This window comes from Tachyglossus aculeatus, chromosome 11 (genome assembly GCF_015852505.1).
Source record: "Tachyglossus aculeatus isolate mTacAcu1 chromosome 11, mTacAcu1.pri, whole genome shotgun sequence".
NCBI lineage: Eukaryota > Metazoa > Chordata > Mammalia > Monotremata > Tachyglossidae > Tachyglossus > Tachyglossus aculeatus.
The window spans coordinates 2,806,853-2,819,949 of record NC_052076.1 but is presented as its reverse complement, the minus strand read 5'-3'; the positions used below and the strand labels follow the sequence as shown (position 1 = coordinate 2,819,949).

General features: G+C 47.8%; 1 protein-coding gene across 3 annotated transcripts in view; it reads right to left on the bottom strand.

Annotated features, from left to right (window-relative positions):
- CDON (cell adhesion associated, oncogene regulated) overlaps window positions 1-12,796 on the bottom strand; it is a 115,091-nt gene extending 102,295 nt beyond the window's left edge. For 2 of the 3 annotated variants that reach the window (XM_038753897.1, XM_038753899.1), the window contains exons 1-2: window positions 12,639-12,796; window positions 4,375-4,541 (exon numbers count right to left, since the gene is read on the bottom strand). The gene's annotated coding sequence lies outside the window, so the exon portion shown is untranslated. The remainder of the gene's footprint in view (window positions 1-4,374; window positions 4,542-12,638) is intronic. The other variant, XM_038753898.1, reaches the window with a different exon arrangement.
- Between the last annotated feature and the right edge of the window lie 301 nt (window positions 12,797-13,097).

The window sequence follows — 13,097 nt, the reverse complement described above, 5'->3', positions numbered from 1 at the left end:
GAGGACGCGGGCAAGGGGCCAGCGGTAAGATAGATGAGCTCGAGGTCCAGTGAACGGGTCAGCATTAGAGGAGCAAACAGTGTGGGCTGGGTTTTAGCGAGGTAAGGTAGGAGGGGACAAGCTGATGGGTAACAAAAATTCCCTTAAGTGCAGAGAGGCACGTGGTGGATGCTGTATTTAGGGCAGCAGGGAAGGCTTCACAGCGAAGGCGGGCATTTGCCAGAGGCTTTGAAGCCTGACCAAATTTTCTTCCCTTCATTTCTCAGGTCTGCCCTATTACATTACTCAGCTGATAATAATAATAATGGTGGTATTTGTTAAGTGCTTACTATGTGCAAAGCACTGTTCTAAGCGCTGGGGGGATACAAGATGATCAGGTTGTCCCACATGGGGCTCACAATCTTAATCAGCGAGGCTCAGTGGAAAAGAGAACGGGCTTTGGAGTCAGAGGTTCAAATCCCGGCTCTGCCAATTGTCAGTTGTGTGACTTTGGGCAAGTCACTTCACTTTTCTGGGCCTCAGTTCCCTCATCTGTAAAATGGGGATTAAGACTGTGAGCCCCCGCCCCCGTGGGATAACCTGATCGCCTTGTAACCTCCCTAGCGCTCAGAACAGTGCTTTGCACATTGTAAGTGCTTAATAAGTGCCATCATTATTATTATTAATCCCCACTTTACAGATGAGGTAACTGAGGCACAGAGAAGTTAAGTGACTTGCCCAAAGTCACACAGCCGACATGTGGAAGAGCCTGGATTAGAACCTCTGACTCCCAAGCCCGTGCTCTTTCCACTGAGCCATGCTGCCGATCTTGAGCCCCGGTTAATTGGCTCCCAGCCTTACAGGCCAGTTTTGCAGCATTTCCTAGAAATGTCCCATTAACCATCTGTCCTAAGCAGTGCCACAGAGCCACTGGTGGCCTGGTACAGGTAGCTCTCCTCTGGACATCAGTTCCACCAAAACGGGGTCGAAAATATTTCCTGGTTCCAACATGGAAGGGGTAAAAATTAAAGAAAGGGCTTTGGGCTCTTTGGACAACAAGAGCTGGCAAGCACCACCCATCATGATCGGCCCGTAAACATTAGTAGCTGCATCCGCTGCAGGGGTTCCAAGCCACGGCACGGCAATGTGACTTGGCAAGCTGCCAACGATGCCCTGGCAAACACTTGTGCCACCATCTTGAATTTTCCTACCTATGGGCGGGTTGGCTTCTGAGCAACTTGTGCACGTGCAGTTCAAATGGAGAGTCTTTTTCCAAGCTGTGGGCCAGCATGGGTGTCTCTGCGGTTAATCTGTACTCTCCCAAGCACCTGGTACAGTGCTTGGCACATGCTAAGTGCTCAATAAATATGATTGAATGAATAATGAATGAATGCACACCCACCAAAGAAGGGAGCACCTTCCCTATGTTCAAGAAGCTTGGAGTACAAGCTGGGGCCTCCTACTATCTGAGGCATCGTGAAGAGTGAAAAGGAACTGGGTCCTAATCCCTAACCCACTATGGGACCTTGGGCAAATCACAAAACCCCTTGGTGTCTGCTTCCTACCGTGTAAAGTCAGGGAAATAACTGGTGTCCCTCCTTACCTCACCGGAACGTCTTGAGGCCAAAGGGCTGACCGATGCCAAAGTGTACCGGGAATGATCATTAAGCCGGATACCGTCCCCAAGCAGGGAAGTCGAGGGGCCTGGGATGGGGCCGGGGAGAGAGCCCGGTTGCGAGTGAGACTGCTCTTTTGGTTTCCAGCCTCAAGATAATAACAGGGAGGATCCAACTGGGGTATACGGTGGTTGGTGAGAAGAAAAACATTTTTTCTCTGAATACGCAGCATATTGTTCTATTAATTCCAACAACAGTGGCAGAAACTCAAAAAAATGTTATGAAATTCAGGGACGAGGTATAAGATTACAGCAATTTTTTTTTTTAAGGGTGGTGGCCAGTAACAACTACACTCCAAACACAAGAGTGAAAACCGCATCCTCCAAAGTTGAACAACCCAAAAGCCCACGGTCCAAGTAAACAACCTCCAGGGTCCCTCCTTGGGGGAAAGGAAAGCACAACTTCAGCTGCCCTGGCTTTTGGCTCCTGAACGCAATTAGCCGAGGGGGTGGACTAAGGCATTTAAAAGCCCTAAATGGCTTGGGCCCGATCACTAGGCTGTCTCTCCCTGTCTCTCCTGATACACTCCTGTCACCAGGCAGGGCCCTTCCACTGACAGTTCCCAAGATCTCTCCCTAGGGAAAGGGAAGCAGCATTTTCCAAAGAGGAAGACCTTTCTGCAGGCAGGGTGCAAGACATCTTTTACACCTGTCATCTCAGAAACGATTGTAATTTACACTGGCTGTAACCAGTGACTGCTGTCATCAGAGTTTAATCCTTTGGGTGGAGGGATGATTAGAATAAGGGGGGGATTTTACAAAAATGGAACAAATGAACTTCTATAAATTACTTTCTCAGAGGCTGTATGGAGAAAACATTAGGAATGGATTCTTCCACGTTTCTGAAGACACACGATGTAAATTGCCAATGCCCCCCCCCAAAAAAAAATAATAAAACAATAACACGCAGCTTTGATTTAACATTTGCTGGAAAAACTGAAACCAAATCAAAAAAGCAGAGTGGACTAGTGGAGAGAGTAAGGGTCTGGAAGCCAGATGGACCTGGGTTCTAATCCCAGCTGTGCCAATTGCCTTGCTGTGTGACCTTGGGCAAGTCACTTCACTTCTTTGTGCCACAGTTACTGCACCTATAAAGTGGGAATTAAGACTGTGAACCCCATGTAAGACAGGGACTGTAGCCAACCTGATTAATTTGTATCTACCCGAGTGCTTAGAAAAGTGCCTGGAGCATAGTATGCGCTTAACAAATACCATTTAAAAAAACCTGCAAAGAAGTTGCGTGAACATCTTGACGTTTATTCACTTAGCTGTTGCTCCACTCTCGCTACCGCCTTATTTTATTCCTTATTTTCCATTACGGTACTCAGACCCAATAAATTAATTCTGGAGCAAAGAAATGCAGATGGACTTTGTATACATCCACCTTAATGGAAACAGCACATTTTCATACCCAACAAAATCAAAATGTTATATCGACTTCTCAAGGGTCATTTCAACTCCTCCAAAAGGAAGGCTCTCTAGAAACATCTGAACGAGTAAGAAACACGGGACTTTTAGCAAGGTGTGTTGTGTTACTGGGTTTCTTTGTGCGCCTAATGCAACTCACAGATTCATCCTGGCCCCTTGTTTAAGGCACCTCACTGGCTTTCAGAACTGAAGCTCTTACATTCCAGTTTGCCTTGAGGGAGGGTAAAATGATCTTTGAGGTACATTTTGTACCTTCTGGCCACCAAAACTCACCTCCCCAGAAAGGAACCAAAACAATAGTGAACACAATTCATTGTTGCAAAACTGTCTCCGATGTTTACTTTGATTCATTCAAAAGCCTTTCACTCTGGCTACAGTAAATATGTTCTGAGGACTAAATTGAAAAAATATTTTTATGCACATTCCAAACCTCTTTTGCTTGGAAGTGCATTTTTAAAGGTGGAGGGGGGAGGAAATGGGAGGAGAGAGAGATCGAGAAGGAGAGGGAGAGAGATTGTGTAAGTGAGGCAGGGAGGCGGGTGGCACTATACACATTCCTGGTGTGGTCAGTGACAAACTATAACGATTAAATCCTCAAGCGTGCCATTGTATCCTGACCCAGCTCAGAAAAGCTTCCAAGTGTTATCTTTTATTTTCGCTATCACCATTAACCCCAATCCCTCCCATCAGTAAAGTGTCACTTACAACTGGTCAATTAAGATTTACAATTGACTTTCCCTGCAAAATATTTACTACTGTATAAACACGATGAGCTAACGAACCCTTAAGGCACACAGGACATACTTTATCCTCCTCGGAACCTTCTGTCCCAAATTTTCAGAACAGTCTTCAGGTTTTTCCACATCCTGGCGTTCTCACTCAAAAAGTGAGAACGCCTGAAAGTCATGCCTTAAAATCATCAAAGCCGCCGGATCCCAACTGCCAAAATAAACCCAAGTGACACTTAAAAGCAATTTCTTAAACGCAAAAAGGCAATACCGAAGGGAGGTGTTTCCCATGAATTACAATTCTATCATCACAAAGCAGCTGGGGAAAATAATGAAACTATTTGCTCCAAGTGGCTGTGCTCCCCTGCATAATAATCATTATAATAATAATAATAATCGATTTGACCTGACTTCTACTTTCAACTGCAAGATTTCGGAAAAGATGCATCAACAGCCAGGGGGGAGATCCAACCCTCAACGCACCGCCGTGTAGAGGCGAGACCTAACCGACTCCCGATTCCGTTTTTAAATATTTATCAGAAGGCCGTTCAAAAATAAACTCACCCAGTCTGCAAACGTGTGTGGACTTGTGCCGCTGATGGAGAGCCGGGCCATCGGCTTCGGGCCTCTTAAGTGGAGTTCATTTCGGTGCCGGGAACACACGACTCCAGATCCACTTGGGGTACGAGAGTCTTAACTGGTGCAGTGAGCTGCGGCTCTTACAAGATAAGCTGTGAAGTCATGCCTTGATTTTTAGATCTGCTGGCATACGGAGTCTTCCCTCCCCCGTCCAGCACTGCTCGGCTTTGCTGGACTCCCTCCACACATGCACACATGCACACAGTCACACAAACACACACAAAAAAAAGGCCCTGCAGGGCAGAAATTCCTCAGGTGCTCGCTAATGGAATTCCCAGGGTCTCGGAGCCGCTTCGGGGATCAAGAGATCTCCTAGCCCCTGCTGGGGTAAGGAGCAGCGAGTCTGTTCCATTTAATCAAATACAGAATGAATTTTCAGCTCTATTCACTAAGCTTGTCTCCAGGGCTCTCAAAAGGCACCAGGCCCCTAGAATCACACACATGTGGCTCTTTTGGGCAAGTATAATTAGTTTGATTTTTAAAAGCCACATTAATAATATCACCTCAGGACCATTATTCTGGCGACTGGCGACGATGATACTGTAGGTTTTAAGCTTGACGATAGTGGAAGGAGAGCGGACGATCGATCGGGGAAACTCGGGGGGGACAGTTTTGCATGTCACTGTAATCCAAGATTTTTCAAAGTGACATTCTGCATTTTCCATATCACCAGCAGCAATTTTCACTGAGAGGGAGGTAGCAAAATATGTTCCCTTTCCACCTCTCTCCAAAACGAACTGGGGAGAAGCACGTCTACAATCAACAGTGCTTAGTACAGTGCTCTGCACACAGTAAGTGCTCAATAAATACGATTGAATGAATGAATGAATGAATGAATAAACTCCAATCGAGGGAGACTTTTCAATAGAGCCCAAAGATTGAAGTGGATGGCAGTAAAGTCTCCAGGGACTCGACCTAAGTTAAACAAAAATTAATGGGAGGGAATTGGGGGGCGAGGGGGGCAACTCTTTCCTTCATAGGAAAATCCCTAGGACCTCCAAGTCCTCTTTCCCTTGAGCATTACTGCAAGAAAATGTTACCTGTAGGGCCTCCTCTCTAGTTCGGATGTGGGATGTGACCGCTTATCTGTAATTTTTACACACTGCAAGTGCTAAAATGAGGTAGGTGGGAGCTTTATAGTTAAATTAAAGAACAAAGCTACACCTCCCTCCACATCATTGCTTAGTACAGTGCTCCGCACACAGTAAGCACTCAAATACAATTGAATGAATCAGATCCCTGAAATTTCTGGATTTCCCAGTCTCATCACTGTTGCCCTTCACCAAGTAAATATGTGCAGTATTATTTCCCCAGTTCTGTACTTTAAAAAGCCCTTTTTCATTTAGACATTTGAAGGGAACTACGGAGAGATCACTTAGCCACAGAAATTTAACTCCAATCTAGATCTTGACCAAAACCTCGTGAAATTCGGCCTAGAAGTAACAATGGCCCACCTCAGCCTGCTCAGAAAAGGCCAGGGAAACGCACTGGCAAACTGGAACACAGATCAATGGAAACGACAGCAATTCGGCCAGGTTCACCTGCCCCTTTAAAGCTAAAGCCCTGTGACAGGAATCCCTCTTCTGGCACACCGCCCTAATCCACTGCCTTAGAGACCTGGAGAGAAGAGTCCCATCTCAAACAAAGTCAATTTAATTAGTTCACTCCAAAGTCAAACCACCTGCAAGGAAGAGGAGGGAAGGAAAGGGGGGGGAAGGCGCAAAATACACAACCTACACAAGCGAGATCAATGTGATCCAGCCTCCTTAGGGTCCTTTGTACTTTCTGATCTGAAAGTTGGAGCTGCTTAAGTACTTTCCACAGAGGGGAAGTTTGATGAGAACCATCGCAATCAAAGCATCCCCTGTGAGTTGCTTGACAAACAATAGAACCGTACCTCTGGTCAACTGATTTTCCTAGCTGCCTCAATTAAACCCCGCAGGGACGGCCAGATTTTCTGAATTCTATAACCAAGTTATTGCATGAGACTTAAAACAATATACATTTTTTCTTTGTGTGTTTTTTTATAGGATATAAATGTTTCTGCCTTACGGTTTGCCAAACATACCCAAGACACATGGTTTGGTCCTCTGGTTCTTGAAACAGGTTTTCTCCATCCTCGTGCAACTTAAGTTTGAGGCAACATGTGCGTAACAGATACCGTAGCACTTTATGCCGCTCTGGGTTATTAAGAATGCTTTCTAGTCACGAGCGTTTGTGTTAAAACAGCGGATAATTTAAAGTTTCCAGAAACTATCATCCTAAGTGGTCCATCCTCTCCGAAAAGGAGAGCCGCTGGCTACTCTACCCGCCTTCAGAAAAAGAGCTGTAAAGGATTTAGCCACCGAGAACAAACTTAGGGACACAGAACTGGCAGTCTGGGGTTTTAGTCAAACCTCTCGACCAACTTGTACTTCCCAAGAGCCCAACTTGAACTTCCCAAGCGCTTAGTACAGTGCTCTGCACACAGTAAGCGCTCAATAAATACGATTGATGATGACCAGGCCCAGGGGTCTTTAGACGGGAGGTGGTTTTGGAGGTGAGGTTATCGGTGAATTGATCTAAAGCTAGGGCACCTGGGGGCTCTTGCATTCCAACTGTCAAGGGTCTTCAGCAAGGCTCTCGAGCATCTTTCAGCCCCCCGGGAAGGGTGGGGACCAGCAATGGAGGTGCCCAAATCCCCCTCCACAGGTCTGCTTCAACGGGCATTACTGCGACACTCTGGGCCGCAGGGGAAGAGGAGCAGGCGGGCATCCTCCACCGGCCTTCGTGGACCCAGGAAAATCTTCCACCTGATCCGGAGGGTTCCCGGAGGACAACAAAAGCGGGGAAGGGTCTCCTTCCCTATCCATCCCCCCACGCCCCGTCCGCCCCGTCCGGTGATTTATGACTGAAACGCCTGGACGTGGGGAGAAAGCACACAAAGGTCTGGAAGGCGGCAGACCGAAGTCAATCGTGAGCTGTAATGGATTTCGGCAGTGATAATGCGGACCACAGAAAGCTTTCCCCGGGCCTAGGAAAAATGCGCTCCCTGGGGCTGGGAAGGAGCCGAGGGTTGGGGAGAAAGAGAAAGCGACATTGTGGAGGGGATTTCGCCGGTCTGTCCCCGCACATAAATCAGCGTCTGCGGCGCCCCGCGGGGGTGGGGGGCGAGGGGGTGCGGGGCAGCTGTCAAGGGGGAAGGGGGTGTCGGCCACTGGGGGGGACACCCCTCCATCCCCCAACCCATGAAGCAGCATGGCCTAGTGGCTAGAGCCCGGGCCTGGGAATCAGAAGGTCATGGGTTCGAATGCCGGCTCCGCCACTTGTCAGCTGGGTGACTCTGGGCAAGCCACTTAACTTCTCTGGGCCTCAGTTTACCTCATCTGTAAAAATGGGATTAAGACTGTGAGCCCCTCATGGGACAATGTGATGACCTTGTATCTACCCCAGTGGTTAGAACAGTGCCTGGAACATAGTAAGCACGTAAGAAATAACATCATTATTATTATTATTATTGCCTGCTGTTTAACCTTGGGCAAGCTACTTAACTTCTCTGGGCCTCAGTTCCCTCATCTGTAAAATGGGGATGAAGACTGTGAGCCCCTCATGGGACAACCTGATGACCTTGTAACTACCCCAGTGCTTAGAACAGTGCATGGCACATAGTAAGCGCTTAACAAATACCATAATAATTACTATTATTATCATTCCCCATTCATCCCCCAGCCCCAGAGTTGCCTCCTCCTCCCCCCACCCTCTGCACTTAATTGTGGTATTTGTTAATTCATTCATTCAATCATATTTATTGAGCGCTTACTGTGTGCAGAGCACTATACTAAGCACTTGGGAAGTACTATGTGCTGGGCACAGTTCTAAGGGCTGGGGGAGATACAAGGGCATCAGGTTGCCCCATGTGGGGCTCACAATCTTCATCCCCATTTTACAGATGAGGTCAATGAGGCCCAGAGAAGTGAAGTGACTAACCCAAGGTCACCCAGCTGACAAGTGGCGGAGCCAGGATTTGAATCCACGACCTCTGGCTCCCAAGACCGCGCTCTTTCCACTAAGCCCCACTGCTTCTCAAAAATGATGGCATTTATTAAGTGCTTACTATGTGCCAAGCACTGTTCTAAGCGCTGGGGGGGGGTTACAAGGTCATCAGGTTGTCCCTCATGGGGCTCAGTCTTCATCCCCATTTTCCAGATGAGGGAACTGAGGCCTGGAGAAGTGACTTGCCCAAAGTCACACAGCCAACAAATGGCAGAGGCGGAATTAGAACCCACGACCTGTGATTAGCAGAAGCAGCGCGGCTCAGTGGAAAGAGCCCGGGCTTTGGAGTCAGTGGTCATGGGTTTAAATCCCAGCTCTGCCAATTGCCAGCTGTGTGACCTTGGGCAAGTCACTTAACTTCTCTGTGCCTCAGTTACCTCATCTGTAAAATGGGGATTGACTGTGAGCCCCCCGTGGGACAACCTGATCACCTTGTAACCTCCCCAGCGCTTAGAACAGGGCTTTGCACATAGAAAGCGCTTAATAAATGCCATCATCATTATTATTAGTAATATTAAAATGGGGATTAAAACTGTGAGCCCCCTGTGGGTCAACCTGATCACCTTGTATCCCCCCCAGCGCTTAGAACAGTGCTTTGCACATAGTAAGTGCTTAATGAATGCCAACATTATTATTAGTATTAGTATTAAAATGGGGATTAAAACTGTGAGCCCCCCGTGGGTCAACCTGATCACTTTGTATCCCCCCCAGCACATAGAACAGTGCTTTGCACATAGTAAGCGCTTAATAAATGCCATCATTATTATTAGTATTAGTATTAAAATGGGGATTAAAACTGTGAGCCCCCCGTGGGTCAACCTGATCACTTTGTATCCCCCCAGCACTTAGAACAGTGCTTTGCACATAGTAAGCGCTTAATAAATGCCATCATTATTATTAGTATTAGTATTAAAATGGGGATTAAAACTGTGAGCCCCCCGTGGGTCAACCTGATCACCTTGTAACCTCCCCAGCGCTTAGAACGGTGCTTTGCACATAGTAAGCGCTTAATAAATGCCATTATTATTAGTAGTAGTAGTAAGCACTTAACAAATACCATTATTATTATTATTACTCCCAAGCCCCTGAGCCACGATAAGGACTGGGCATCACCCCTCAAGGGGCAACCTGATGCCCCTTGTATGCCCCCCCAGCACGCTTAGCACAGTGCCGGGCACATAGTAAGCGCTTAATAAATACCACTCAGTGGAAAGAGCCCGGGCTTTGGAGTCAGTGGTCATGGGTTCAAATCCCAGCTCCGCCAATTGCCAGCTGTGTGACCTTCTATTTATTTATTTATTTCATTTGTACATATTTATTTTATTTTCTTAATATGTTTTGTTTTGTTGTCTGTCTCCCCCTTCTAGACTGTGAGCCCTCTGTTGGGTAGGGACCGTCTCTAGATGTTGCCGACTTGGACTTCCCAAGCACTTAGTCCAGTGCTCTGCACACAGTAAGTGCTCAATAAATACGACTGAATGAATGAAAGTCACTTCACTTCTCTGGGCCTCAGTTCCCTCATCCGTAAAATGGGGATGAAGACTGTGAGCGCCCCGAGGGACAACCTGGTCACCTTGTCTCCCCCCCACGAGCGCTTAGAACATTCATCCCAGTAGAAAAGAGCCCAGGCTTTGGAGTCAGAGGTCATGGATTCAAATCCCAGCTCTGCCAATTGCCAGCTGCGTGACTTTGGGCAAGTCACTTCACTTCTCTGGGCCTCAGTTGCCTCATCTGTAAAATGGGGATGAAGACTGTGGGACAACCTGATCACCTTGTAACTTCCCCAGCGCTTAGAACAGTGCTTTGCACATAGTAAGCGCTTAATAAATGCCATTGTTATTATTATTATTATTCCTTCAATCGTATTTATAGAGCGGTTACTGTGTGCAGAGCACTGTACTAAGCGCTTGGGAAGTCCAAGTTGGCCACATAGAGAGCCGGTCCCTACCCAACAGTGGGCTCACAGTCTAGAACAGTGCTTTGCACATAGCACTTAATAAATGCCATTACTATTATTATTCATTCAATCATATTTATTGAGCGCTTACTGTGTGCAGAGCACTGGACTAAGCGCTTGGGAAGTCCAAGTTGGCCACATAGAGAGACGGTCCCTACCCAACAGTGGGCTCACAGTCGAGAACAGTGCTTTGCACATAGTAAGCGCTTAATAAATGCCATTACTATTATTCATTCAATCGTATTTATCGAGCGCTTACTGTGTGCAGAGCACTGGACTAAGCGCTTGGGAAGTCCAAGTTGGCAATATCGAGAGACGGTCAATCAATCAATCAATCGTATTTATTGAGCGCTTACTGTGTGCAGAGCACTGGACTAAGCGCTTGGGAAGTCCAAGTTGGCCACATAGAGAGACGGTCCCTACCCAACAGTGGGCTCACAGTCGAGAACAGTGCTTTGGCACATACTAAGCGCTTAATAAATGCCATTATTATTATTCATTCAATCGTATTTATTGAGCGCTTACTGTGTGCAGAGCACTGGACTAAGCGCTTGGGAAGTCCAAGTTGGCAATATCGAGAGACGGTCAATCAATCAATCGTGTTTATTGAGCGCTTACTGTGTGCAGAGCACTGGACTAAGCGCTTGGGAAGTCCAAGTTGGCCACACAGAGAGACGGTCCCTACCCAACAGTGGGCTCACAGTCTTTTGCAGTGCTTTGCACATAGTAAGCGCTTAATAAATGCCACTACTATTATTCATTCAATTGTATTTATTGAGCGCTTACTGTGTGCAGAGCACTGTACTAAGCGCTTGGGAAGTCCAAGTTGGCCACATAGAGAGCCGGTCCCTACCCAACAGTGGGCTCACAGTCGAGAACAGTGCTTTGCACATAGTAAGCGCTTAATAAATGCCATTATTATTATTCATTCAATCGTATTTATCGAGCGCTTACTGTGTGCAGAGCACTGGGCTAAGCGCTTGGGAAGTCCAAGTTGGCCACATAGAGAGACGGTCCCTACCCAACAGTGGGCTCACAGTCGAGAACAGTGCTTTGGCACATACTAAGCGCTTAATAAATGCCATTATTATTATTCATTCAATCGTATTTATTGAGCGCTTACTGTGTGCAGAGCACTGTACTAAGCGCTTGGGAAGTCCAAGTTGGCAATATCGAGAGACGGTCAATCAATCAATCGTGTTTATTGAGTGCTTACTGTGTGCAGAGCACTGGACTAAGCACTTGGGAAGTCCAAGTTGGCCACACAGAGAGACGGTCCCTACCCAACAGTGGGCTCACAGTCTTTTGCAGTGCTTTGCACATAGTAAGCGCTTAATAAATGCCACTACTATTATTCATTCAATTGTATTTATTGAGCGCCTACTGTGTGCAGAGCACTGTACTAAGCGCTTGGGAAGCCCAAGTTGGCCACATAGAGAGACGGTCCCTACCCAACAGTGGGCTCACAGTCGAGAACAGTGCTTTGGCACATAGTAAGCGCTTAATAAATGCCATTGCTATTATTATTATTATTCATTCATCGTATTTATTGAGCGCTTACTGTGTGCAGAGCACTGTACTAAGCGCTTGGGAAGTCCAAGTTGGCAATATCGAGAGACGGTCAATCAATCAATCAATCGTATTTATTGAGCGCTTACTGTGCGAAGAACACTGTACTAAGCGCTTGGGAAGTCCAAGTTGGCCACACAGAGAGACGGTCCCTACCTAACAGTGGGCTCACAGTCGAGAACAGTGCTTTGGCACATAGTAAGCGCTTAATAAATGCCATTGCTATTATTATTATTATTATTCATTCATCGTATTTATTGAGCGCTTATTGTGTGCAGAGCACTGTACTAAGCGCTTGGGAAGTCCAAGTTGGCCACATAGAGAGCCGGTCCCTACCCAACAGTGGGCTCACAGTCGAGAACAGTGCTTTGCACATAGTAAGCGCTTAATAAATGCCATCATTATTATTATTATTCCTTCAATCGTATTTATTGAGCGCTTACTGTGTGCAGAGCACTGGGCTAAGCGCTTGGGAAGTCCAAGTTGGCCACATAGAGCCAACAGTGGGCTCACCGTCTAGAACAGTGCTTTGGCACATAGTAAGCGCTTAATAAATGCCATTATTATTGTTATTATTGTTATTATTACCACAATTGTTGTTATTCCCCGCGATCCGCCCCGCCCCCCGCACCTCAGCTCCGCCTGCAATCCGGGTCCTGCTCGGCGGCGGCGGCGATGAGGAGGAGGACGATGAGGAGGAGGACGATGTGGAGGAGGAGGACGATGAGGAGGAGGCCGGCGATGTGGAGGACGCCGCTGAGGAGGGCGGTGATGTGGAGGACGCCCCGGCCGGGCCCCTCCACCCGGCGGCGGCCCCCGCACCCTCCCCCCGGGGCGCTGAGGCGGCTCCGGCGGCGCGCGGCGCGCTCCCGCCCCGCTCTCCTCACCGCGCGCGCGGGCGCACGCGCGCGGGCGCACGGGCGCGCGCCGGCCCTGGGCGGGGCCTCGAGCGCGGGAGGGCCCCGCCCCCAGGCTGCGCGCGCACCCTGCCGGACCGCGCGGCCCGCTCGGCTACGCTCATTCCTTCGTTCCTTCATTCATTCGTTCGTGCCTTCATTCACTCATTCGTTCCTTCATTCATTCGTTCGTT